Source organism: Acomys minous (assembly GCF_964271855.1).
Source record: "Acomys minous genome assembly, chromosome: 19".
Taxonomy (NCBI): domain Eukaryota; kingdom Metazoa; phylum Chordata; class Mammalia; order Rodentia; family Muridae; genus Acomys; species Acomys minous.
Window position 1 is genome coordinate 48412138 of NC_140499.1, and position 25801 is coordinate 48437938.

The 25801-nt window shown below is 37.3% G+C and overlaps 1 long non-coding RNA gene across 1 annotated transcript; it reads left to right on the plus strand.

Moving 5' to 3' along the window:
- The first annotated feature begins 3318 nt into the window (after positions 1-3318).
- Positions 3319-19818, plus strand: LOC311590181. The gene is made up of 3 exons (XR_014776798.1): positions 3319-3381; positions 16212-16350; positions 19754-19818. It is a non-coding gene; the product is annotated as an uncharacterized lncRNA (long non-coding RNA).
- Positions 19819-25801: the final 5983 nt, after the last annotated feature.

Sequence of the window (25801 nt, forward strand, 5' to 3'; positions counted from 1 at the left end):
CGGAGAATAAGTGTGGGAAGGATGGCTGCAAAGAAACTGAAATCAATGGGCGGGAGGGGAGGCAGGGGTATCTCCAAGACAAGCCAGAAACCTAAGATAACAGAAACGCCCATGAATCTATAAGGCTAACGTAGCTAAGACTCCTAGCAATAAGGTATAGGAAACATGAAACAGTCACTTTCTGTTAGGAGGCAAGACTCCCAATGAAGGGATAGGCGTAGGAACGCATCCAAAAAAAACCTTTGACCAACAATTTCTCCTGGCTGTAATAGGTACAGGATTAAAAATGGAGCAGAAAGCGAAGGGATGTTCAACCAATCACCGGCACAACTTGAGTGCCATGCCATGAGAAACTTCTCACACTACTAATCATTTTCTGCTGTACTTGCATATAGGAGCCTAGCATGACTGTCTTCTGAGAGGCTTCATCCACCAGCTGATAGAAACAGATGCAGACACCCACAGCCAAATTATTATGTTGATTTTGGGGAATCACATGGAAGAGGGGGATGAACCCAGAGAGATCAAGGATACTACAATAAAACATACAGAATCAATTAACCTGGGCTAGTAGGGGTTCACAGAAACTGAGCCACAAACCAGAGAGCATTGGTGAAATGGATCTAGGCCCCTAGACCTACATAACAGATAGATACATCCTGGTGCTCATATGGAACCCCTACCAGCCAGAGCAGGAGCTGTTGCCTCTGATTCTGTTGTCTGCCACTGGATTCCTTTCCCCTAACTTAATGGCCTTTTCTAGCCTCAAGGGAAGAAGATGTGTCCAGTCCTCCTACAACTTGATATGACTAGGAACCTTAATATCCATGGGTGGTCTCACCTTCTCTGATGAAATATTGAAGGGGCCATAGAGGGAAGAGAGGTGAGAGGGAGGGACTAGAAGGAGAGGAGAAAACGGAAGCTCCATTTGGGATGTAAAGTAAATTAATTAATTAATGAAGAAAAAGTAAAAAGAAGGAAAGATAAGAACATACTATGTTCTCCTTAATGATTAAATATCAGCTTCCAACTGTTAAATGTGTATCCATGGAGGAATAACACAGATAAACGAAAAGAATTTAGAAAGGGGGTGGTGAGATTAGAAAACAAAACAGAAGAAATTATCTTATTTTATCTATGGAAACCTGTTACTGTTTAATATAATTTAAACAATAAAATATTAATTTAAAATGAAATATTAAGAAATCTACAGATGATTCTATTCATTTAACCACTGACCAGTTTTTGTAAAATCAGACCATGGGCTGGTGAGAACTCAGTACATGAGGAAGCTCACCATAGAAGCTGAAGAGCTTAGTTTGATCCATGGGATCAATGTAAAGGAAGAGAGTGAGAAAAAAATCTCACATCATTGCACTATGATTTCTGCATGTGTGTCATGGCATGGGTATATATTCATCACACACACACACATACACATGCACACGCACACGCACACTTCTCAATAATAAGTATATTTTAAATTTATAAAATGTAGGTGCTTTTGTTTTAGGTAAAATAAAAGATAGTTTTAAAATATAAATGTAATCCATAAAATTATTTCAGAAAAAAAACTTCTTGTCATATTAATTACATAGTATATTAATGAAAGCTAACTGATGATAATTATCACAATTAATGTTATACAAAGCTGGGCATGATGGGTTATGGCTAAAAGCCTACAACTTTCAAGGTTGAAACAAGATTACCACAAATTCAAGGCTAAGTTGGGCTGGACCGCATACCAAGTGCCAAGACCTGACGACAAAAAAAAAAAAAAAAAGATTGTGATGGCATTGAATCTACATGATCTGACCATTAAGTTATTGTTTATGCACATACTTTAATCTATCATTATCACAGACCTTCTACCTCCCAGGAAGTATTAGTGTATGTGGTCTAGGGACGCCTCTGGGGAAAAAAAAAAAGAAGGAAAAGCAAGAAAAACTATTTTGAGATGAGAAATTTTCCTAAGTAAAATATTCTTTTCTTTTCTTTTCTCTTACAGATGCCTGGAAATTCCTTTCAGTAGAAACATGATGAATATGAAGCCTTGTGATGTGCCTAATTGCTACTCACGGAGTGTCCAAAATAAGCCCCTAAGATCAATACGTGACTGTACTTTTATTTCTAAAATATAAGTTGGAGGCAAATGTTTGAATGTATTTACAGCAAGCAGCCCCCCTGCAGCCTTCATTCCGTCCTGGCCACACCTCATATACCCTGTATAGTGTGCACCACCAAGGGTTAGGCTACAATCTAAGGACTGCTTCACCCCTTCATCTGACTTGGACCTTGCTGAGTGACTTATACTGGGTAGGTAGTTTTGGAAATTTTATGATCCATTTTAAACTTAAGTTTCATGAGCTAGGCATATGGGTTTTAAAGAAAGTTTCAATTAAAAAATATGGATTGTTTCTACCTGAAATAATCAGCAGGAATGAACAGAAAGAAAATGGTGACCTGACTAGAGACGCCAGCAGAACACAGGCTTCAAGAACAAAATGAAGTTAAGATCTAATGATACATTTAGGTCTGATAAGTCAGTCATGGCATTTAAATCCCATGGAAACTGTCTTCTTTGTTGATTTATAGCTGCTTTTGTTAAGAATGGATTTCCCTGATATTCATTATTCTTTCCTGAAATGTCCATAAATCATATTTAAGGCTCATATGTTCACAAACTACTTTTTAAATTCAATTTTATCTGATTTTTTAAAAAAATTCCATCTTCTATGTATCATTAACTATGAACTATATTGAGAAAATTAATAATTCCATTCAGATTGTACACTGCCGATGCCGCTCCTGTCCAGCAGGAAAGACACCAACACCGGGAATTCTTCTTGCAGCAGTTTTTATTCAGGATCCTGGAGTGACCCCAGGAAAAGCTCCCACAGAACCTTTTATAGTGTGCCTGTCCTATCAGAAACTGCTACGTCGCCACTCCTGGTTGGTGCATTCAGATCACACCACCTCACGCCATGCCTTGTCAGATCACACCACCTGACGCTATGGCTTGTTTGAATCATGCCACGTCACACCATGCCTTCAGGCATGCGCATAAGGGGCTTGCTCACTGCGCATGCGCATAGGGATTACTCACTGCGCATGCACAAAAGGGGGCGCTGCTATCTGTGGATCTCCACAGTACACAATGAATGGGACTTTAAGATTAAGGAAACTGGAAAGAAACACAGCTGAAAAGTCAAGATGCAAAACTTTCTTTAAGAATTACTACTAATAATTTAGATCTTTGCTCATATAACAAAGCACATAAACATAAAAAGGATTGCTTTGACTCCCTCTTGATGAGAAATAGCCTTGCCAAGCCTGCCTCTCTCATAACAAGAGAACTGTTTCCCTTCACTGGAGTCTGGGGTAAGTTCCAGTTTTCTTCTTGTTTAATGTATTTCATGTTGCTGGATTAACTTTCTTGTAGTTTCTCAACTGAAAGCTCTCTATTGATTACCACATGGGTTGCTTCAAGTGAGTTAATTAAATATTAAGATGAGCAAAACATGCTGAGAAGACGGCTCTAAGTGATTATACCTAAAGTTTGGTGTTGATGTTGGTGTTCCTAACCCTAGCACTCACAAAAAAAGGCAAACATGAAATCTGCCAAGAGGAATAGTTAGGCTAGGCAAATTCCTAAGGTACAGCTTCATAGAGAGACCTGGCCTCTGCAAATAAAATACAAAATGATCCACAAAGATACTTGAAGTCAACCAGTGGCCTTCACACACACACACACACACACACACACACATACACACACACACACACACACACACACACATACTCACTTGCAGATACCACAAACATACATATGCAAAATTTGTTAAACACACACAACTTTTTGTGCTTGTTCTTTTACAAGCATGGGATTTCCTAAAACAGTTCTACATGTTTGGGTATTCTGGCTTACTTATATGTTAGGAAAAACATTTGCCCTGGAATATGATCTGGAAATGCCTGGCTTATCTATTCAGGAACTTTCAATCAGAGTGCTTTTCTTCACATCCTGTTGATTCTGATCCAGATACAAATACTTTGCAATAACTTTTAGCAACAAAACTTTCCAGTGAAAGAATCATGTAACTGCATTCTCCACTTCTTCAACACGTTGAAGCAAAAAAACAAAACAAAACAAAACAAACAACAAAACAACAACAACAACAAAAAACCCCAAAAAACAAAACCAAACCAACCAAAACAAAACAAACAAATAATAACAATTTTAAATCTTTGGAAGCAGTATTTTTGTCAACAAAAGGAGCATCAAGTAATTTATTTTTACTTCCTCAAAATAAAAATAAAATCACTTTTGGCTTTCTATATACAAACACAAAATATTTGTGAATTCTATCATTTCATTAAATACATTAGTGGTTGAATGACTTAGTCTATTTGATTGTTAAGTATTTTCTTTAATAATATTAACATATTCTAAGAAAATTTTCTGTAATAATTTTACACACTTTAGGGGTTATGAAAAAGTTTTTTCTGTTTTTTTTTTAATTTTATTATCCATACTATTTTTGTTAACTAATCACTTCAGTACCTGCTAGGCATTTATGATCTCATATTCAAGTTCACTTATTGTGAATAATTTGCTCATACGTACGTACGTCTTAGTTACATTTCTAGTGCTTTTATAAACCATTATGGTCAAGGCAACTTAAAAATATAAGGCATTTAATTGGCATTACAATTTATGAGGGTTGAGTTCATCATGTGTGTCAGCAGCAGGCCAGCAAGCAATAGGTATGATGGCAAGAGTAACAGAGAACTCGCATCATATTCTTCAATCAGGAGGCAGAGTGGAAGAGCAGGAGTCTTTTGAAACCTCAAAGCTTACCCTCAGTGACACACCTCCTCTAACAAAGTTCCACCTCCTAATTCTTCCAAAACACACACACACACACACACACACACACACACACACACACACACACACGTACTACAGTATGCATTGTGTGTGTGTGTGTGTTTGCATGTGTGTGCGCGTACGTGTGTGTTTGAAAAGCAAAGTTATTATGGAAATCAAGAGTTTGAAAAATTGTTCAGGTTGTATAAGAACTCAAAAAACTGCCAAAGGTGCAACAATTTCGTCTTAGCCCAAGACATACAAAAAGAAAAATAGGAGAGCACTTTCAGAGTTCAAAAAGATTTGGCTAAAGACAAAGGGATGGAGTCCAGAGAAGAAGCCGACATAAGGACTAAGTCATTTGAAGGGGAGTGTGAAGTGATAAAGCTTTGGTAGGAAGAACCTAGCACATCCAGGTTCTGGTAATTGCTGATGAGGTTCAGGTAGAGGAATTGCCCCATCTTTCTAAGGAGGCTGCTTTCCAGGCCCTGCTGCTTCTTGTCACTGCATGGAAACAGCCCCTTAGCAGCAGGATCCTTGGCATCAAGATGGCATGCTCTGGAGACATAAACCAAACCAACTCATCAATTATGTAATCTTTCCCCTAAGACCTGGGGCAAACGTTTGCATAATCATTACAATCCACCCCACTTCTCCACCCCATAGTGGAGAACAGCTCTTATTCTGCTCCTTTTGAGGGAAAAGTCCAAAGAGAAGTTACTAAGAGAAGTTACTAAGACTTAGATCCTCGGCTGTCCAAATTAAACTCAGGGTGACATGCCAATATTGTCTTCCTCCTCGTGTTTGCTTTCCCTAAGTTTCTCCAGTATTATTACCTGGTCAGTGCTTGGTGGCTTGTTTGATAGTGTGAAGCAATACTTCCCTCACCGGAGGTTAAACGTTTGACATTTTTATCCTCCACGGGCTTGGATGACAGGACTTCTCTCCATGTCTTCATACATATAACACCTGTAAGATGTTGCTAGAAAGCATCAAGCTATGTGTTATCCCTGCCCCTTTACTGTGAACATGTTTATCTCCCATACCAGTCGTATTCAGTTCTGATGCACAATAGCTCATCTTTATTCCTGTAGATTCACTGATGTACTGTTTATCTAACAGATGCAGGAGTCCACTAGAAGTCTGTCACACTGGCACTTCTTTGAGTGGCAGAACTGTGAACCTCAGAGCACCTGAAAAGAATGACAGGGTGTGATAGAAATGAAAACTGGGCTTCTTCCCTTTGACTCCAGGATTTGTACAAATTTGTATGGGGTTAGAGTAATTTTATTTCCTTTTTGAGACTTTTACTTTCCACATAAGAATTTTTTAAAATTAAGTTAAGATTATAAAGTAACTATTTCACTATAATCACTAGAAATGCAATAGTTTGATCCAGGGCCACTCAGGTGGCAAGACTATTGAAAAAGAATGATCTTATTTACTTTTGAATTTAACAGTAATTTTCGAAGAATTCTTTTTGAATTTGTAACTAATGAATGTTAAGAGCAGGAATGCAATGCCACCTACTTGCTATTTTGGAAAATTACTTTGAAAACTTTTCCTCAAAAATCATTACTGACAATTCACAATCACTACTATTTCCCTGATGTTTCCATGAGTCATACTATCCATGTTCATGTACTGATAAACATCCTTAGAATTATATAGTGTCAAACATAACTTTCAAACAATAGAAAATATCAGAAATTCCAAAAATTTAAATCATAAGAATGAAATTCATTGTGTTTATGCCTGTGAATTGTGCTCCCTTCGAAGGCCATAAGGCTACCCACAGCCTACGCTGTGGCATGAAAGCAAGATGTCCATGGACAATGCTGCCACCAGAGCCACATCAATGTGGGCAGCCTATTCTGGCAGCTGGGGCCCTGGTGATGATCAGGTCTGTGCTTAAGATAAAGGGCCATGCCTGGGTCCATGGTCTTAGTGTGGCCATGTCTGTGTTGATGTTCCTGGCCCTTGTTACCAATGAATGCTATGCATGTGGTCTGTGCTGGGGTCAGAAGCTAAGTCGATATCTGAGATCCCAGCTGCATCATCAGAGGGCCTCATCTGTCTCTGTGCCCCTACTTCATTTGGGAGCCCTGTTTGTGGTTTGAGCTAATGCCAGAAACCATGATCCGTGCTTCTCCAGACTATAAGGAGGAAATGAACTACTTTTGCAATGATACTGATGATTGTAGATGAACATTTGAGAAAGAGGGACATGGGAGAATTCTGTGGCAACCCCTACCTCCACCCCAATCCACGTGCCCCAATAATAAGAACGTAGACAGGAAGCCATTGAAAAGAACTCTTTAAAACCATGATAGGATGCTGCGCTCTCACCCTCCACAGTAGACGACTTCCAGCAAGGATACAGGAGTGAAAGACTCAGCTCTATTGAGGGGCAGGTCACTGAGAGGTTGCCCATGCCCCAATGAGTACCTAAATTGGGCTTAGTTTTTTTTTTCTGGAGGAGGAGGTGACATGTGTGGAGTGACAGTGGAAGAGTGGACAGGAAAGGACTGGAAAGTAAATATGATAGGAGTGTAAAATGTGAAATCTCGAAAGAATCAATAAAAACATTAGATTTGAAAAATAAATAAAATGTTTAAACAGAAAAAAAGAAAGAATATCAAAATTACCAGACTTAAATCACAAAATTTAATATTATCATATATCATTGTGATGACTCATTCTTTTTCTTTATCAAAATATATTCATCTTAGAAATCTTTTTAAAAATATTATTACTTCAATGACAGTTTAAAAAAATATAGATTTGATTCAAGTTATACCATTTCCTTTTAATTATATTATATCAGCTGCACTGTTTGGGTTTTGTCCATTTATACAAACCCAGACGTATCCTGGAAAAGGAAATATTGACAGAGAAAATACCTCTATAAAATTTTCCTATAGAGCCAGGCAGTGGTGGCATGTGCCTTTAATCCCAACACTCAGGAGGCAGAGGCAGGCAGATGTCTGAATTTGAGGCCAGCCTGGACTACAGAGTGAATTCCAAGATAGCCAAGGATACAGAGAGACTTTGTCTTAAAACAAAACAAAACGAAATTAAGCAAAACCAGGTTTGCCTAAAGAAAAGTCTGTAGGTCTCTTTTAATCCATAATTGCTGTGGAAGTGCCCTCTGCCGTGGCACTGAATCATATAATAAAGCAGGCTGAACACACCATAAGTAACAAGCCAGTTAGCAGCATTCATCCATGGCCTCTGCTTCAGTTTCTACCTTCAGTCCACCTTGCTTCTTTTGATGATGGTCTACAATGTGGCACTACAAGCTTAAGTGAATCCTTTTTTGCCCACACTTGCTTTGGTCATTGTATTTTATAAAAACAGCCAAAACCATCTCAAAGCACTCATGAACAAAAATAATTTTCAAAAGTATAAAGGGATTTGGGGATCTGGTTCAATGGGTTAAAAAAGAAAAAAAAAAAAAGGACTCATTATGCAAGCATGAGGACCTGGGTCTGATTCACAAAATTGTGGGCCACAAAACAACAAAAAACAAAAACAAAAAAGCATACAAAGACTTTGAGATAGCTCAGTGGTAAATTACTTGCTACACAAGCATGATGACTTGAGTTGGATCCCAGGGACCTGGAGTCAGTTGAGAGACTTGTCTCCTAAAAGATGGATAGTGACCTTCTCAGGAACACTATTGCTTATCTATATTTATCCACACAGGTACACTACACACCACACCCAAGCCCACACCCACATCCACACACATACACATACACATACACATTATTGCTCATAACAACAATAATGTGTTTAAAATGTATAATTAATATTTTATCACTTGTTGTCAGATAGAAATTAAATATACAATCTCCATACTTCATACTTTTTAGCATGTTTTTAAATTTACAGGTTTGTAACAGCATGCAGATGTTTATGTTTTTAAGAACACAATTAGGCACATTTATTAAAAAGTAGTTTCAAGTTTGTCCTTGCCACTTTAGAAAATCTATCCACCTTTCCATTTTATAAACGTAGAAGTTCAACATGTAATTTGATTTCACAGTCTGTAGCAAAATGCTCACAGTTGTTCACACCTTTCTCAAGGAACCCACATTGGAATTCTTTTCCTAAAATGGACAATGGGCTTGGTCATACAACAAGTTTCATACCATGTGGAGGAGAAGTCCATCACCACAAGCTTGTCCCCTGCAGCATGCAAATTTCCTGAAAATCCTCACTTCCTTAGATAAGCTGAACACATTGGCTGCTTCAGGAACGGAGAGGGGAGCAACTGCAAAAATCAATAGGAATGAACCTGAGATGCAAGGCAAAATCTAATAAGAATATATGTTTTAGAGGCCACCAGGTACCATATGTTCCCATAATTTCAATACTGGAAAGGCTTAGGCAAGAGGATACCTGTAGTTGCTGATTAACCATTCTAGACAAATTAGTGGATTTCAGGTTCACTTACAAGACTGATGCAAAAATAAAAAGAAAAGAGATTGAGACTCAAGATGAACTAGCTTATGAAAATACATAGTCACAAGCACAGATGCATTCATACATGCACATGCACACGCACATGGATTCACAGGTACCAAAGTGAACATAGAAGAATACGCATCTACATTAAATAAGTAATAAAATTTTAACAAAAAAGATTATATTTTGTATATTTTATTAACTTCTAGTTTTCCATAAGAAAATGTGTGTAGTGTCTTAACAATACAATTCCTACCAATTGTTCAGCATATTACATTTTTAACTAACATGCTTTTTCCTTATGTCCTACATTAATGTTATTTTAAATTCCAAGCTTTGGTGTCCTTTACAAAACTTGTGATGTTTTGGTCCTCTATAGAACATGCAAATTATGAGAAAGAGAATAGGAAATAAGAAGGAGAAGTAACTATGTTCAAGTTACCTAAAGTCTTACCTAAAATTTGAAAATAAAATAAATCTTTTTAAACTGTGCCTGATTTTATAGCTGTGTGTGAGAATAAGATGCATTTGGCCAGGTTATAGAAACCAGAATTGGTAACAATATTCTGTGTGGTCATCCAACTTACATCTTTTCAATTCAATAACAAAGTTACAAGTATCATGAATCGGGAGGAAGAAAGCAAAACTAGAAACTGGCTTGGGATACTGTCTGTTTATAAATTCTTTGTTGAGTGTGTATGTGACCTTGGGATAGTTCCTCAACTAAAATTCTAACTGTGTAGTTTTCAAGCAGCGATACACAATTGTATGGAATGGCATGTGGAGTTTTTTCAATTAATGTATAATATAACATGTAAAATTTTAATGCTAATAATAAGCAACAAACACACTAATTTTTTAAAATTCTTATAGAAGAATATCAATTTGTTCTTAAGTCTGTATCTTAAAAAGAAAATCTGAAATGTGGACAAAAGTGCTGTGTGTGTGTGTGTGTGTGTGTGTGTGTGTGTGTGTGTGTGTGTGTGTTCAAGTGTCTTTTAAAAGGTTTCTTAAGCAGTAGTCTCCCCTGACTTTAGTATAACTCCCAGAATTATAAAATGACAAAATTCTTTACTTATAATTACATAAAAATAGAATCTAGAATATATTATATAAAAAATTTAAAAGAATTTTATCACACAGAATCTGTGAAAATTCTTGGTTTACAGTAGATTTTTGGTGTAAATATATCCAATGATAGGTAAATTATACAGGAGGATGTTTGCCACAACTTTTTTATAGAACAAGATGGCTTCTAATTGCATGGTATTCATAAAATAATCAGTTTTTAATTGCTTAGCTCTTAGAAGCAGGGAGTCTTCATTGGTGGCTTGGTATGCAAAGGCATGTTCAGTGAAGTGAGTTATTGGCATTTATTGATCACATTACAAGTGTCTCTTGTGGCATTGAGTCATCAAATCAGAGCTTCCACTCACTTACCAGACATGTTAAAACTGGCCCAGATGTCTGACATGGCCAGAAAATAATAATTTATCATTTCCTAGAACTAAGGGAGGCTTTGAGCAAATGCCAGTGTTTATTGTTCTTTGTACTTAGATAGGCCTTCAATGAGTGACATTTGAGATTATGGACATTGATTTGGAAAATATGCCCTCTTCTGAATGGCGGGCAATGTGCTTAGGTAAATTTCATTTGTATTCTGTGAATCTCATCAATCATATCTTTAACTTGCCTTCATCATTCTCAAGAATCTTGTTCTGCTCTGAGTTATGAATCTTTCTAAATTACAACTGATATGATGATCAAACTATGTGGGATTTGTAAAAGCAATGCAGTTGTGTCTTTGCCACCTAGTGTGTTTATATAATTCTCTAGATAACATCTCTTCTCTCTCTCTCTCTCTCTCTCTCTCTCTCTCTCTCTCTCTCTCTCTCTCTCTCTTTCTCTTTCCCTCTTTCTCTCTCTCTCTCTCTATCTCTCTTTCTCTTTCTCTCTTTCTCTCTCTCTATCTCTCTCTCTTCCTTTAGAGACAAGGCCTCACTCTCTAGCCTTCTCTTTCGAAAAAAAAAAAAAGACTCTGTGTAGACTGTGCTTTTCATGAATTAAGAGATTTCTTCTTTCCTCTATGACTGTGACTGAGGGGAACTTCCTCCCCCTGTATATGCTCATAGGGTATCAAGTCTCTTCTTGGCAGCCTGCTATCCTTCCTCTGAGTGCCTCTAGGCCTCCCCATAATTTTGAGAGTGTATTTTAGTTACATTTATCTCATTTCTTACCTCTATCCAAACACTCCAGTATATCTTTCTACACTCTCCTTTAAAGGCATGCTTTTTATTTTTATCAATTGTTATTGCATGTGTATATGTATTTGTATATAAACATGAATTCCCAAGTATGACCTCTGATCTCATACATTATTTCTTGTTTTATGTTTTCAGGCTGACCTTTGACACTGGATAAACAATCAGTGTGTTCTTTCCTGGGCAGTGGCATCTCTCATGCTTCCAGATATACCCAATTGTCTGTACTAATTTGTGTAGAGTAGAGGCTTTATTAGCTTACCTTTGTGCATTTTGCCATGTCCATTGTCATCCTCCTTGTTTTGCTCACAATTGGGAGGTCGTGTTGGTGAGTTCTTAGGGTTATAGCTTCTGATGTTACTAGGAGACACAGCTCACAGAAAAACTCCCTGATACTCTGCCTCTTATAATTCAATTTCGTCATCTTCCAAGTTTCCCCCAGCCATAGATATGAGACTGTTTCACTGATGTATCCCCTGGGACTTTGCTCCCTAACTCTGCATATTGATTTGGTTGTGGTTTTCTATAGTGGTCTCTGTCACAAAAAGAAGTTTCCTTAATGAGCGATTAAGACTACACTTATCTGTGGGTATAAAGAAAAATGCTTATAGATTTTAGTTAAGAGTTGTGCTGGTTTAGTAAATTAGTGGTTGTAGTTTCTACTCCGGTAATTGTTATTACACTAGCTTTAATATGTTAGCTAGGTTTCCAGTAATAACATTCTACACTCCCTGATAGCAGGCCTTAAGTTGTAGTAGAGAGCCATTGGACACTGTACAGATATTTGTTCCACTATTGTGTACATGTGGTTAGTATGCCATGCTGGCCATTGATGTGGCTTAGATGCATCATGGGTTGGTGGGACTATTAGTTGCCTCTCTTTGGAAGCCTGCTTGGCACTTTCTCGTACCATTCATTAAACCTATTTCTCATGAATGGTACTTTCAGGTCAGTTCCTGCTCAGGGTTCTTTGAGTTTTGTTTCTGAAAGTAGGTGGTGTCTTCAGCAATAGTGACTTGTCTCCTACTTCTGGGAGTTAACTAGGGCCACAGCAATAAGATGTAGGTTTTCGGAGTCTCTTAGAAAGCTCTGGCCAACAACTTAAAAAGAAGGTTTCTCCTGTCTGGTATTAGCTTGTTGTTGTTATCATTGTTGTTGTTATTAGACTTCCTTTGTCTCTTTTATCTTTGGAGGGAGTGTTATTAGTCCATATGAGAAAAGTTCATTAAAACTGTATATGTACATTTATAAAATAAAACATCTATGTTACAATTTTTACACACACACACACACACACACACACACACACACACACACACATATATATATATATATATATATATATATATTCTGCTGAATGTGATTCATTTCTACTGTTATACCTAAATTTTCTGTTTGTATATGAATAGTTGTTATCAACTTGTAATGAAGACAAAATATTTTTTCACTTAAATTTAAATTTGGGAGATTTAAATTTATCTAGAGGTATGCCATGTACCCACATTTATTTCTCTGATATGAAAGTTCTTATATAAAACTGCTTTTAAAAATTTACTGGGAGTAGGTGGATAAAACCATAATTACCCAGCAGACTTGTTAATTGCCAAGGCAGATAAGAGGTGATCCTGGAGGGACAGGAATGAGGTACTAGTTATTAATCAGTAAGATATTCTACAGAGAAAAGTCAAAAGATGATCATTAGTTTAAATTTTAAATAACATAGATTTATTGACCAAGTACAGAGGCAAGTTTCAACAGCTGAGATAATGAAAAAGTTTAATGAATTCTAATGTGAATATATCACATTTGCTAAGGTGCATTTCCCCTCAGATTAAAAAATGCTTTTAATCATTCTACAGTAGACTTGCAAAAGTTCTGAAAGCTGATTAAATAGTAATGATGTGATATACTGCAAAGTAATACACCAAAAAAAATGGAAAAAAAGAAAAAGAATGGGTAAACATATGTGGGCTATGGTTGCATTAATATTTCCTTTATTTTAACCTTAAAACTTTATTTCTTGAGAATAACTTTCTAATTTCAGAAAGATTGTTTCAGTAGTTATCAGGAAAAATAAAATCTTATCTCTGAGGAATAAAATCTTGCTAAATTTATGTTTTTCTCATGTGTTTTGTACTTTAGATATAATATGTTTGTTTAGAATTTATAACATCAATAGCAGTTCTGAAGAATTTCTTTAGGCACTAATGTAATGATTTCTGGACTTGCTGACTGATCAGGTGGTTCAGTAGATTCGAATTTTGGTCTGTAAATCATCTTCATTAGTGATTCTAACATTAGATCACAGAAATCTGGTTGGGTTTCTCCTAAGAACAGAATCAGATCAGATGCCACATAATTCTGAGATTAATCGATTAATCTAGTAGTGTAATATGGCTGGAGTAGAGACACAGCCTTAGCACACACCTTCAATCCCTAACAATGATGGCAAGGTTAATTTTTAGAAGGAAGCAGCCATGCTTGAAAGTGATATCTATTTGAGGGGCAAGAAAAGTAATGAACCAGAGAAAGACCTGTTAGAATGAGTCAGAGATATGACTTGCCCAACTCTCACAAGAACAGGACAGAAAGGAGAGACTACATTAAGAGCAGTACACGGGGAGAGGTTTGTTTTTTCTTTAACCAGGATAGTTTTATAGAGACAAGTTCCAGGTAGAAAAGCTAGACACTGGTAAAGATAGAATGAGCCATAGATTGAGAAGGAGCCAGAAGATTAAAACATACTGCCAGAATTCGTTTGAGGCCATGCAGAACAATTCAGTCAGAAGCCGAGAGATGTTAGCTTGAATCAGTCGTCTTGGAGAGGAGTTTAGGCTAGAACAGCTGAGTTGAACCAGCCAGTCAGAGTTCAGAAAAAGTTTGAAAGGGTTTGGAATGTCTCTCAGCTCATACCCTCATTTGAGAAAATAAAATCAACTTTTAGAGTATATTGACAATATTTAGAAAAAAACTATAATATGAAAATAATAGCTCTGCCAATGTCATCTTCTTCTTCACTTGTCCTGGTAACTGACATTGTACTTCTGTCAACGTACATCATCTGTAAGGCTAAATCACCATTTATAGGAAAAAGATAAGAGTATGAGTCCTGGATGATCACAGAAATCACTGATACAGGGTGTAATGATCCAGGAAGAATAAATCATATTGTAAGAGCATGGTGTTAGGTCTTAGAAATTAAGTGAGCAGTTGAACATTTCAAGTGACTTTCACTATATCAAATGGCTAATTAATTAAGAAGATTTAAAGAGAAGCTAAAGTGAATAGAGTGTATGCAATGTCTGTTTGATAATATAACTAAAACAGAGAACACATTTCTGGATGTTGATCATGTTTTACAATGATCCAATTAATATAAATTCATTCATATTTTGAGTTTGACGAAGACAATGTTATTTATCATGACAGAAGAACTTTATTGCACATTCATTATTTCTGTATAACAGTAAACACTTTACATGTAGTTTTGTTCATTGCCTCATTTTGTTAGCCATGTATTTACTTGTGGGACACTATTAACTAAAAACGTTACAGATCCATCATTTTTTTCATTGACATTCAGATAGATCTACACCAACCTAATTATTAGCAAACTCCCAAATTGATGCTCTTGCTCTCATAGGGTTAAGACTGAATCCAGTTACATAGTTACCTCATTTAAGCACTAAACTCTCTGCAAAGACTTACTATGTTTGCTTGGCTTCAAACTAATTCGTAGGTTTGGGTGAGGTAGGTGCTTGGTCCTTCTTTGATAGGTCTATATTATTGCATCTGGAAAATAAAAGTTTTGGATGTCAGAGGTGCTTCTTCCAAAGCCAGGAATAGTTGTGTTCTCTTACTTTCAGCTATTCAAACTTCTTGAATAGTCATCACATAGCTCCCTCAGAACGTTTGGTTTGAGAATAGGACCTTCACACCTTCTGAAACAGCTCCACTTCTACATCTAAAACCATTACTCTCTACACACATGTCTCTTCTTTTACTTCTTTTTTCTGACAAGCCAGTCATTCATTTACTTTCTGAACAAAATACTTATGAAGGTCAGGGACAGGGAAAACGTCCGGTGAAAATGAATATCATAATCTATCATTACGCTGTCCTGACAGCTGATTATTCAGAAATGTATTAGAAGTGACCGATTTAACGAGGGGCTGACTCTCTAGTATCTACTGATGAATCCCTATAGTTTCTTTGGGAACTAAAGAACTCTATTTAATTTTCTTTATTCTTGTACAGTCAGTCTTTGACTAATTGCCTTGTATTTTAGTTCAAACACAAAATTGCAGAAGTTTTAAATAATCTCTTCACCAACTCATAGTTATGAACACGTAAGATGTGAAAAATAACTGTTTCTTAGTCCTACATGCTGATGGAGCTGTTTGTAAGCAAATTTTTCTACTTGTTTCAGGGTTTTACCATGAAGTACAGAGAGAAACAATGAATTATTAATATAATATAATAGTAATAATAGTAGGTATGATTAATGATTATAAATTAGTCATGTGCTTAACACTTTTAAGTATTACTACTCTGTTAATGGTTTAATTCATAGGTGGTGTTAGAATCTTTATGTTCCTTCCACCTAGAAAGTACCCGCAGCTGATCATCGATTACTTGAGAGCCGAATCCTGCAATTCATATTGCTTTGTAAGAACATTTAACACCCAGACCTCACATTTTGACAAGAAGATATCATCAATTTCTACATACAGTGGTGTTAATGAGGTGAGATTACATCATTATAATGATGCTGGTGAAGAAGCACTGTTGGTAGAGTGATTACAGAGTATGCATAAAGACTTGGATTCAGTTCCATGTGCCATTGTGATAGTATACATATGTAACAGCAGTGTTTAGGAACAAGAGTAGAATTGGGAATATGAAATATCTTATGCTACACAGCAAATAGGCAGAGAATCAGAGCTACAGAGTCCTCTCTATTAAAAAAGACAGTGGGTGGGGTAAATATGTTATATGATATTCTGTAAGAATTATTAAGCTTACTGTTTAAAATTAAATAAAAAATGTTGATACTGACATATATGTGATAATGAAGAATGTTATACAACAATTTAATGTTAACATATGTATATTTATGTTTGTAGATATTTATAATAAAAATGGTGAGGACAGAAAGAAGAAAGAAGAGAGTATTTCTCCATCCTTTTGCCTTATCTATGAGAGATTCTTTAAAAGTATCAAACTGTCAAATAAATTATTCTTATGAGAAGGCAGAAACATACCCACCTGATTCAAGCCTTCCCATTCATGTAACCCTCAAATAATCTTTTTAATGTTTTTGCTAAAACTGTCCTTGAGTGCCAAGAGGTGACCTGAGACCATCAGTTCTTCATTCATTTTCTTTCTAATTTTTTGTTAATGCCTTTTAAAACTAAAGAAATATAAAATATATTTCCAAAGTAAGTTCATGAGCCAGGTTGTCAACCTACTATCTATCCAGCCTGTACGATTGGTTGGACAATGTATTTTCAAAACGTATGAGATTGACCAACCATTGACTGATCTAATTTAGCCCCACACCACAAAAGGGAGCCCATGGCTGACACTGCCTGGATGACCAGGAACCAGAGGCTGGAGAGTTCAGGGAACTATGATAGAGAAATAATCAACAAAATAATTGTTAATGATAGTTTTATATACTTATAGATTGGTACCTTGCCTGGAAGAGAGACTTCCTCAGACCTCGTCCTGGTGGTAGGAGATACAGAGACCCTCACCAAAATGTTAAACTGATAGATAGCCCAACCTGGAGATCTCTAGTAGTACCCGCACCTTGCAGCCAAGGGAACCCCGTGGAGGAGAGGTAGGAAAAAGCATAGGAGCCAGAAGGGTCAAGGATATCAGTAAAGAATAGGTCCAGATACATCAACTAATTTGAACTCATAGGGAGTCACATAGAGTGAAGCTGAAAACATGGAGCCTGCCTGGGTCTGCACTAAGACCTCTGAATATATGCTATGGTTTTTAGTATGGTATTTTGTGGGACTTCTAACAGTGAGAATGAAGGTAGCACTGACTCCTTCATCTGCTCTTGGGATCCTTCTACTCCTAATGGGTTGCTTTGACCAGCGTTGAAATGAGAGGTTGTGCCTATGTACCTAGAGTTATTGTATCTTATTATGCCCTGTTCAGTGCATATCTCTAAGAGTCCTCTTCTTTTCTGATAAAAAACAGTAGATTTGGGAGAGAAGGGAGTTGTGGAAGAAGACTGGGAGCTGGGAGAAATATAGTGGCCTGGGAGGTGGGAAGGAGGAAGAAAATGTGGCCAAAATGTGTTGGAGAGAGAGAGAGAGAGAGAGAGAGAGAGAGAGAGAGAGAGAGAGAGAGAGAGAGAGAAAGAAGAAGAAGAAGAAGAAGAAGAAGAAGAAGAAGGAGGAGGAGGAGGAGGAGGAGGAGGAGGAGGAGGAGGAGGAGGAGGAGGAGAAGGAGGAGGAGGAGGAGAAGGAGAAGGAGAAAGAGAAGAAGAAGAAGAAGAAGAAGAAGAAGAAGAAGAAGAAGAAGAAGAAGATTATCTTCATTTTAGAATTCAGAAATATAGCTTCAAAAGGACATTTTCATTCTTAAAGAAAAAACACTTATAATATGTATACATGTTTATGTGTACATGGTACAGTGTTCATATAAAAGTTGGAACACAACATGTGATGGTGTTTTTCACTTTGGAGTTTGTTTTAGTCAGGGTCTTCTATTTTCCACTGTGTATGTTAGGGTAGCTGGCATGCAAACTTGTGGGGATTCTCCTTTTTCTATCTCCTATCTTTCAATAGCAATGTTGAGATTAGGAACATGCATTAGCATGTCCAGCTAGATGTGGTACCTGGAATCTGGATTCAGTTTCTCAGAATTACACAATAAGCTTAAGCTTGAGCCATTTTCCCCAGCCCAGAAGATAATAAAAAGTAATCTTATTAATCATTCATGCCTTATGGTTTTAAAATTTTGTTATTTTAATATGTTTCTGGTAAATGTTATTTATTTGTCTCGTGAGTGTGGTACATGATATGTGTCATGTATGTAGAAGTTAGAACACAATCTGAGGGCCTTGAATCTGTCCTACTATGTAGGTTCCAGGAATTTAGATCTGGTCAAAAGGCTTTGTGGTAAATGGCTTTTCTCACTAAGTTGTTTTTCTTGTCTGGATTATTTATTCTTTTGACACTAATTTGAGTTTAAATTATAGTAAGTTTCTCTGAATTTTATCCTATAGTAAGTATGGTAAGTTTCTTTGACTTTTCCCTTTTAAATTATGAGCTTGTAAATTAACTCTGATTAGCACCATACATTTATGGATATGTACAAAAATTAGAATGAAGCACATTATAAAATAATAAAGGGAATCTCTACTATGTTCAATCATGGCACAAAACAAAAAAAAATGTGCTTCTTTCTAAAGCCATTCTTTGTGTCTATTGAAGGCAGGAGAGATATTTTCAGAACTCACTGAAGCATGCCTTCAAACAACATAACTACTTGGGACCTGCTGAGAAACAAGGTCTCAGACAAACAAGCCTGGCAGGTGGTACTGAGGGGCCAAATAGTTGTTTCTGATTGTTACCTTCAAGAAGAATGCGAAAGTAGTTGTGGAGTGTCAAACAATAATATACTCCTCAGCAAAAAGCCACTGAGATTCTTTAGAAAGACACAAAGGATATAGAATGCTGCTTGTCTGCTTACTATTGAACATAATGTCATATCTCAGCATTCACTCACGAGATATATATTTTTATATATAAACTTTACCATACTGAACAATGGTGGGAAAAGAGAAGAATTCACTAAGAAATTAAATCAGAAACCATCAGTCTCTAGGGTATGGTTAGAAATTTAAAGATACTTTATAAAGAAAGTCAATGTCTCTCCAGCAATCTGGTGAAATCAAACTCTACCTACCACTGCCTCTTATGGAAAGCTTCTTCATCAGTGATTCATAATGAATACCATCTAACTTGGATCTGGATGTTACACACTCCGTTTAAAATATGTTGATTATGTTTTTTTGAACATCACCATTTCTTGTTTTTCTATCTATCTTTTTGTTCTGATTTAGTAAAATAAAAAACTTTGAGCCTTTTTCTACATACATAAATCTGTCTCAATTTTCCTACAGAGATTGAACCACCAACCAGACAGCATCCATGGGACCCTTCTGGACTCTTCCCCTATATGTAACAGATGTACAGCTTGGTCCTCCTGTGGGACCTCTACCAGAAGAAGCGGGAGCTGCCTCTCATTCTGTTGCCTAACTTTGGATCCCTTTACCCTAACTGGGCAGCCTTGTCTAGCCTCAATAGAAGAAGATAGGCCCTTGATATCCTACTTGATATGACACCATGGGTTGGTACCCATGGGTATCTTCCTCTGAGAAGAGAGGTGGTGGGGTACGTGGAGAAAATTGGAAGTGAGAAGGTGTGACTGGGAGGAGAGTAGGGGAGGTGAGGTAGGGACTGGGTGAAGAGGAATGAGGGGAACATAGTACTGGGATGTAAAGTAATTAATTAACTAATGAGGAAAAAAAACATATTTTCTAATAGCCTTCCCAGTTCAACTTCTGGTCCAGGTTTCATGCCATGCTGCATTTCATTTGTTTAAAAAATTAAAAGTTTCCCTTCCCCTAGAGACAGTGCAGGCATTGTTGCTGTGTCACATGTGGCTGCTGTGTCACTCTGCTGAGCCGCAGGAAGAATAAGACCAAGACAGATGACAATTGCATGAGGCAATTCAGGCATGCTGGGCAAGAATTAAGCACAAAGACTATCACTAGAGCAGAACCACTGGGACGACACAGAGAGTGAGCCTGGATGACCATGAGTTGGGCAGTGTGCAGGACTCAGGAGCAGATGACACTTGAGATGACGCCTGCCAGCTACCATAATGCATAAGTGGGGCATAGCACTCCTGAGACCACTCCAGAGATGACCCCAGACACTCAGAGACTTAGGGCAGCACTAAGAAGGGAAAGTTGGTGGTGAAGAAATGGAAGAGAAGGAGATACAGAAGGATTTGGGCACAACAAAAAATGACAAAATTGGAGACATGAGGGTAGTGAGGAAAAGACTAATGTGAGTAGCCAGTGATGCCACCTTGGACCATGGTGGGGCTCTGGCCTGTGCTGTCACTGGAGTATAGGTTTGGGTCTGCGGACTTCTAGCAACAGAAGTCTGTTATCACCAAATGCCTGCGAGTATACCTAATCTGGGCTGCAGCCTGGGGTGATGTTGATGTCTGAGCCTGTACAGAACTGGATCTGCTCCTCACCTGGGCTTCTTAGGAGAGATGTCCCTGAGGGCATGAAAACAGGAGAGCTGACCCTGCCCCTAGTTAGCTGCAGTACTCAGAAGGGCAGTCCCTGCACTTTATCAGAGATGCAAGTGGCCTGGCCTGAGGACAAGAGCATCAAATAGTTGGCACTACCACTCACCTCCTATTAGATGGTGTGGACAGGAAAGAGATACTTTCCACCTCAGTCAAACCTAAACACATTCAGGCAGGAGAGAAATATGTCCCTGGAGTCATGAGAGCAGGAGAGCTATTTCTGCCCCTCACCAGCTGGAGAATAGGCCCTGCCCCTCACCTGGGCAGCACAGTGGAACTGGCCCTCGATGTGGGGGTTTTCAGTGATCCTGAGCCAAGTGTGTATGTGTGGGAGAGCTATCCTGTCTCTTGTCCTCTATGTAGTGGCATGGGCAAGAGAGAAATCACCTCCCACATTTTGCCTTCCCCACCACCAGAGGCAGGCAGGAGAACTGCCCTGCACCTTGCCTGGCCAACAAAGTAGACCTGACCCTCAGGGGTGTGAGAGTGGGATAGCATCTGGGTTGAGCAGTTCAGATATGTCTCAGGCCAAGATGCAAGGCTTCGAATTGGCCCACCCCATCTATAAACTACTGGACTGCATGAAGAGGCTGGTACTGCAGATCCAAACTTTAGAATCTCTCTAAGACACAGGGTAGTAAACCCTCTAAGACACAGGGTAGTAAAAAGATATCTAAGAGGAATCCCGATGAGGTTCTGTGGGGCATTGCTTATAGAGGTCCACCCTCCTCTGGTTACCCATTCTAAAGCACTGAGAAAAGAGGGCGACTCCCTTTTGATCCAACCAGGCCTGTAAATCCCATCTGATAAGGTGTCAGAGACCTGGTCCTGCTCTAATTAAACCGTCAAAGCCACCTCCAGATTGCCAAGGGCTGTTTTCCCTTCCCAAGACAAGATATTTATTTATGTTATGATGGAGCACTGTGGGCAGCTGGGTTGTTTGTCCTGCCTTTGTGGTCCCTTTTTGTTTTTAGCTTTTGGGTTAGCTTTGACTCTTCTATAACTAATGTGCTATGCTTCTAGCTTTTCCAACTACTTCTTTCCGGCTCGTGATTCTGGTGGCTGCACTTTCTGCACTTTCCAAGCCCTATCTTCCCTCCATGCTTAAGAGAAACTGCATGAGCTGCTTCCCTTAGAGAGGTGTAAGAACCATGGTAAAACCCTGGATTCATTCTGTTGGAGAGTGCAAATCCTGGTAAAACCCTGCACTCCCTCCAGGAGAGTCGCAACAGTGTTCCATATAATCCTAAACTCTAGGATACAGTGACCCCTGACATCTGTTCATCCAGTTTGCCTGGTCCTCCTTCGAAGCTCCCTCAAGAGGAACCAGATAGGGTTTGTGAAATAATTGAAGCCTCCTGGTCAGGGCATTCCCTCATATAGACCTAAGGTTCCTTTAACCCTATCTCCTAACCCTGACAGCCCAACTGGGTGTAGGTAATGACTTTATAGTCTCTCTAAACAACAACAACTGGTAATGCAGCGACCATGTTAAAGTCATTAGGATGGTTGATAGGCTCTTACATCTGAGGTCAGGCTTGTGTCTGGTGAGGAGTGCCAATCCCTCCTGGCAAATGTGCCTGGAGAACACTGACCATCATTAGTGACACTTCCAATACATCGCAGAGGAAAAACCTCAGGTTAAGATAGTACATAACCTCCTAAAAGGCTGGGGCATAATATTGGCCAAAAAAGAGATTTCCTCATTTGTGGAAGAATTAATCCAAAAGAGATTTCCTCATTTGGGGGGGGGGGAATTAATCCAAATAGTGCCTCTTTATGAGCAGCTGTATTATTTATGACTCTTACACATGACCTCAAGTTGCTTCTCTCTCTCAAAATAGAGAGAGTCATGGAGGAAAAACATCTCCTTAATTTTCATTCATGTTAAACATGATCTGCCAGCGCTTAGGACCAATTCAATACACAGCTCTTCCCTACCTCCCCACCCCACTGCCACTACTGCAAAACAAATTCTGTGAGCACCATTAACTACTGGCCCCATCTCCCCCATTCCCTTTAATACAACAGTCCAGCAGGCCCAGTGCTCCATCCTAACATGAGGTAACCCTTCCCCATTCCACCTTCCACCATAAGAAGTACTATGCCGGCTTTTCTTCTGAAGTCATTTCCATTAACTGATAGATTGTCAGTTTCCACAGCTCCCAATAGACCAGATTCACATAGATAATGCCATTTTTTTTTGGGGGGGGGAGGAATTTTCTGATCAAGTTCACAAAGAGATTTTATCGGTCCGTCTTTTCTGCTTTTCCCAGAGTAACTGACAATGGATTATGAGTGAAGAATTTATCTACAGAACAGTAGGGGAGATCTTCTACAAAATTATAATCATACCATGTTTAACAGAACATCGTCTTATGTTCAGTGCTCATTTATACACTTCTCCCATAGAAGTTGGCGACTTAATCCTTCACTTACATTGATGGCCTGAGGAGTAAAAACCATGACTAAGTTTTTAATATTTCTCAATTAAGTAGACACAGTAAAAAATCAATAAAATAGTTGTATCACTTATTTTATTACTCTGAACTGTGCTTATTTTTATTAATGGATGATAAATTATTGTATTGTTGCCTCAATACAACTTATATTTGAAGAAAAGCCATTTCCCCTCCCCACATACTTGTTGAATTTTACTTTGTGTGTATGAATTAACTATTTGATTCAGAAGAATATTTTGAAAATTGAAAATTGAACAAGTCTATAGTCCAAATAAAACATTCATGAGCATTCCTTAAATTTTATTGGAAAATTAATTTTACACATTGAGTACAATATTTACATTGAATTAAGCAATAATAGCGTCTAATACTTTTACACTTTTAGGTACATTTTCTAGAGCCATTTCCAGTCATTGTAGAGGAGAATCATGGGAGAAATCTACCAATTCTGTCACTGAAATTACTCTAAAATATTCCTTTTAAAGCAGAGTATTCTGTGATAGAGTTATTAGTCTTCAGAAATATTGTATCTGTATGTTAGGTTAACTTAAGAGACTAGACATGAAATAATTTATCTTTTCACTGCAAAACACTACATAGAACATTAAAGTATTGCATGCTAGATATAAATAAAACTGAATGATATTTGAAATCTTGATGTACAATCGTAACTCAGTAGTTAGAAAGTTTCAAAAATAACTCCCACTATACATTTTTAATTAGTATTTTCTTTTTAATTAGTATTTTTCATGATTGTAATAATATTAATGTAAAAATACAGATTGAAAACTCAAGTTGTCCATGTCAGTTATTAGCCCTCTGCTCTCTTGTATTCCCCCTAAAAATTTCATTTTCTTTAGAAACACCTTTTGAGGCTTTAGCGAAATAAGACTACCTAACACTAAGAACACAAGAAGTTATCGTAAGATGGAGAGTTTCTTTGATAGGTAATTTAATTTCACAGGGTTATTTCCATTAGAATATAAGTAGTAAAACTTACTGCTGTTAAGAATGTGTTCTAAGGAGCTGGATAGATGGTTTACTTGTTAATAGCTCTGGCTGCTTTCCTACTTTCCTAGAGAAGCCAGGTTTGATCATCAGAACCCACATAGCAGCTTGCAATTTTCTGTAATTCCATTTCCAGCGAATTTGATGCCCTATTCTGACCTTTGTGAACACCATCTTTACGAATGGTGCACATATACACATCCAGGCAAACACACTCATGTACATAAAAAATATTTTTAATGACCTTCACTCTTTAAAGATGGCTTGTTCTTAAATCAATTGTGGCTTATTACACCTACATTATATTGTCAGGCTTTATCAGGAAAAAATTCAAAGTCGATAAATCCACTCAAAACAAGGTAATTTAATGGACCCTATATAAAATGATCTCCATGATATATAATAATTACTAATATTATAAAGTTTAAATTGTATGTTTGGGCATATAAGTGAGAAAAGTCCTTGAAAGACAAAAGAGATTTTATTAAGATATAATATGATGCAACAAATGCAACAATTAGCAGATTAAGTGATAAACTGAAGGAAAAAAAGAGAATATAATAAAGTCCCAAATAACACATCTCATGCCATGATTAGTTAAAAATAATCTATACCAGTTTAAAAGTTACATTAAAAATAGTAAATAAATTTCAATAATGCTGATTTATAACAGAATTTTAAGTAATATTTTTGGAAAACAATTCATGGTAGATAATGTCATAAACAAGTTATACATACTCTTATTTATATACTAAACACACATTACTGAAGTATATCACTATGTTAATTTGACACAAAGTAATTAATTCTCAAAGATATCTTTCAGTAAGACCTGCATTCTAGTGCTAACAGTTATCAATTTATTAATATAAACATGTTCCTCAATTTCTTTATCCTTCATTTTTTCATGTTGAATGTGGAGGGAGGGTTGCTTATGATACATTTCTTTTTTCTTTTTTTATTATAGTTCTTTTTTAAATATGTGTTTATATTATTACACATGAATAAAATAAATTACATACCACAAGAAGAACCATGAAAAAATCATGAATCATATAAATGTTACATTCATAGTGTTTTGGCTATTTGTATCTGGCAACCTTGAAAAAAATATCTTTCCTATCTTGGTGACTCTAAAGTTCTGAATGTAAATCAATATCTATCATATCTCATCATTGTCAACTTAAAATATCTATCTTGACTTAAATTCCTCTTAACCCCTGAAGAACTAAGATTAATTTTTAAAATAAACTATCTGGTCTTAATCCCCATCAGAGACCTGAAATAGAATAAAATTAATTACCTGAGTATACAGGGAGTACAGGTAAGCACCTTCCCAAATATGAGGATGACAGAGACAGTCTGCAGCCTGC